The following is a 4048-nucleotide window of genomic DNA, read 5'->3' on the forward strand; positions in this document are numbered from 1 at the left end:
TCGATGTTGTTACCTGGGAGATCCGTTTGAAGTCTCTATGAAAATCGTGGATGCGTTGGATGAGGTAGCATCGGTGAGAGTAACGAGAAGTGGGTTTATGATGGTTTTCTGTGTATCTGTGGAACATAAGGAGCGTGCTCTGCGCCTCAAGAAGATACCTGATTGGAATGTGTCGTGTGGATATTTTTTTTTGGGGGGGGTAGATCAGCTTAATATTGCAGATAGATTGTAACTTCATCAATGTAATTGTCTGCATCACTTCCAATCCCCGATGTTTTTTATATATATACTCCCCTTTATTACTTTTCAACCCCGCCATCCTTTCCCTACTTGGAGTAAATTAGTGAACAACAATGCCCAGGCCTCTACTTCCAGCTTATACTTACTATCTACATTTTATGGACACAGTCAATTTTACAATAATTCTATTTTATTTGTTTTTGCTCCTGAACTACTTCTACTCTCAACCTCTCCGATCATTTTCATGATGTCCATCCGGTTTGCTTCTATATGCCATATCTTTCTAACTGTGCTCTTTCCATTATTTTACTTTAGATTTGTATTGTTGTGATACTTTTATATTTGTGTGTATTGTTGTGAATTGTTAGATACTACTGCACTGTTGGAGCTAGGAACACAAGCATTTCGCTACACCCGCAATAATTGCTAAATATGTGTATGTGACCAATACAATTTGATTTGGATTTGATAAAGGGGTTTATCTCTGGGGTGGCGCTAAAAGTGAATGCCAAGGAAATATGTGAAGAATTGGATCAAGTGGGTGGTGCACACTGATTGGCCCGTATTGGATGGATCCATTCTCTTGTTTTTTGAAGAAGAGACTCTCCCTTCACACATGTATTTGGGTTCTGTGACATTAAGTTGCCAGCAGATCCAACTTGCTTGCTTAAAGCTGCACTAGGATCAGACAGCATTCCTGTGTAGATTAAAGGTGGCTACAAGCGTCACTCCGTCGATCGATGTGCATGCATGTGCAAAGGCGGAGTTTGTTTTTTGGGGGCAACGCGCACTTTTGTCCACATCGTCGTTGCGTTCCACCCAGAGAAGAAATCCGCCTTGTGTAGTTTATATCCACTGGGGGGAGCCAGAGGAATTTACCAAGCAAGAGGGTTCGAGGCACTCTGACTGTAGCTAGCGACGACATTTGAACTTCCGGATCCGATGTTATATGCCTTTTTGTTTACAAATACTAACAAGCTACCTACAGTGGGGAGAACAAGTATTTGATACACTGCCGATTTTTCAGGTTTTCCTACTTACAAAGCATGTAGAGGTCTGTAATTTTTATCATAGGTACACTTCAACTGTGAGAGACGGAATCTAAAACAAAAATCCAGAAAATCACATTGTATGATTTTTAAGTAATTAATTTGCATTTCCACGAGGTGAGATCTTGCATGGAGCCCCAGGCCGAGGGAGATTGACAGGTATTTTGTGTTTCTTCCATTTGCGAATAATCGCATCAACTATTGTCACCTTCTCACCAAGCTGCTTGACGATGGTCTTGTAGCCCATTCCAGCCTAGGGAATGGCCGGCAGGGGATGTAGCTCAGTTGGTAGAGCATGGTGTTTGCAATGCCAGGGTTGTGGGTTCGATAAAATAATGTATGCGCTAACTGTAAATCGCTCTGGATAAGAGCGTCTGCTAAATGACTAAAATGTAAATGTAATGTCTACAATCTTGTCCCTGACATCCTTGGAGAGCTCTTTGGTCTTGGCCATGGTGGAGAGTTTGGAATCTGATTAATTGATTGCTTCTGTGGACAGGTGTCTTTTTATACAGGTAACAAACTGAGATTAGGAGCACTCCCTTTAAGAGTGTGCTCCTAATCTCAGCTCGTTACCTGTATAAAAGACACCTGGGAGCCAGAAATCTTTCTGATTGAGAGGGGGTCAAATACTTATTTCCCTCATTAAAATGCAAATCAATTTATAACATTTTTGACATGCGTTTTTCTGGATTTTCTTGTTGTTATTCTGTCTCTCACTGTTCAAATAAACCTACCATTAAAATTATAGACTGATCATTTCTTTGTCATTGGCAAATGTACAAAATCAGCAGGGGATCAAATACTTTTTTCCCTCACTGTATATAGCATTCTGTTGGTGGCAACATTTTTGTATAATAATTTAAATGGAAAACCTCGAAGCGTTGAATCAAGTGTTGTTTTTTGTTCAGTCCATATACCATGTGCCGTGGAATCGGTACATCGAAAATCTCTTCCCATTTATTTTGCAACCTGTATGGCACAGCTGTCAACATTTTTGTCCTCCAAATTAAACTGGTATATTTTTATATTTATGCCAATCCTTTTCAGCCCGTTTGTATCTTTAACATATGGCAGACAAACTAGTTCCCTACCTTCTTCCACTTGCCTCCTCCATTTTTGTGGTAATGCTGCAATCAGTTGGTTATAAGTTTGGATTGAGCAGACGTTCCCATATATTTCCGATAGCTGCATATGTGACAACTCCACAGTTTCTATTCATAATATCATTAATAAAGTACTTTTTTTTATCCATAAATCATGTTTTTATTTTTATTAATCAGTATATTTGAGATTAACCATAATATTTGTTGTAATATTTGTTCTATCTTTTCTGGAGGATACAACTGAAATTGTAACCAGCTTTGTATGGCTCCTTTAAGAAAGGGCAATACTTTAAACAAAATTTCATTTTCAATTAGTCAGAAATGAGAAGTTGTAATCTGTATAAAGGCAAGAAGGCCATTTTTGAACATGAGTGACGCTTTTAGTGATAGATTTAATGCTGTAATATTTTTTAATTTTAGCCTCCCAAACTCATATTCATTATATAAATAGGTACGTTGAATTTTGTCTGGCTTAGCATTCTAAATCAAATGAAATATTTTTTGCTCATATGATTTAAAAAACGAGTTGTCTGGAGAAGGCAGCGCCATTAGTAAGTAAACTATGATAGGACCAAAGTGTTAATCAATGTGATTTTTCCATAAATAGACGAGTATTTACCTCTCCATGGTTGAAGAATCGTATCTATTTTTGCAAACTTTCTATTGAAATTGATTGTGTTAAGTTCATTAATATTATTTGAGATGTGAATAACAAGTATGTCTACTTCACCATCTGCCCATTGTATTGGTAAACTACAAGGTAGTGTAAACACTGTGTCTTTTAACGATCCTTAACTAATATGGTGAACTAATATCCTTTACGATCCATTGAGGTACTTAAAACTGAACGACGACACGGATAATATACAGTTGGCTGGGTTTTCCGCATCGGCAGGACAGAACAGCTACGTCTGGTAAGACGAGGGGCGGGGGTGTGTCTCTATTTGTCAATAACAGCTGGTGTGGGATGTCTAATATTAAGGAAGTCTCAAGGTTTTGCTCGCCTGAGGTAGAGTATCTCATGATAAGCTGTAGACCCACTATCTACCAAGAGAGTTTTCATCTATATTATTCGTATCCGTCTATTTACCACCACAAACCGATGCTGGCACTAAGACCGCACTCAATGAGCTGTATAAGGCCATAAGCAAACAGGAAAACGCTCATCCAGAAGCGGCGCTCCTAGTGGCCGGGGACTTTAATGCAGGCAAACAAATCCGTTTTATCTAATTTCTACCAGCATGTATGGTTGTCATCAAATCTGTCCACTCAAAAATAAGCTTCAAGCTGTAACTGATGCCTGCAATCTGGTTCAGGTTATCAGTCAACCTACCATTGTATTTACAAACAGAACAGGAAGTAAATCATCCACGTGCATCGATCACATCTTTACTATTGCTGCAGAAACCTTCTCTAAAGCAGTCTCCAGATCCATCGGCTGTAGTGATCACAATATAACAGCCATATCTAGGGAATCCATATTCCAAAGCCTGGACCTAAAATAGGGTATAAGCGATCATAAAATAGGTTTTGATTCCCATGTTGAAATATTTGTTGGTCTCGTGTGTAATGAGGAACAACCTGATGCCGCACTTAAAGCATTAATGAAACTGCTTCTTCCGGTTACTGACAGGCATGCGCCCATAAAGAAAC

Source organism: Coregonus clupeaformis, chromosome 39 (assembly GCF_020615455.1).
Source record: "Coregonus clupeaformis isolate EN_2021a chromosome 39, ASM2061545v1, whole genome shotgun sequence".
NCBI lineage: Eukaryota > Metazoa > Chordata > Actinopteri > Salmoniformes > Salmonidae > Coregonus > Coregonus clupeaformis.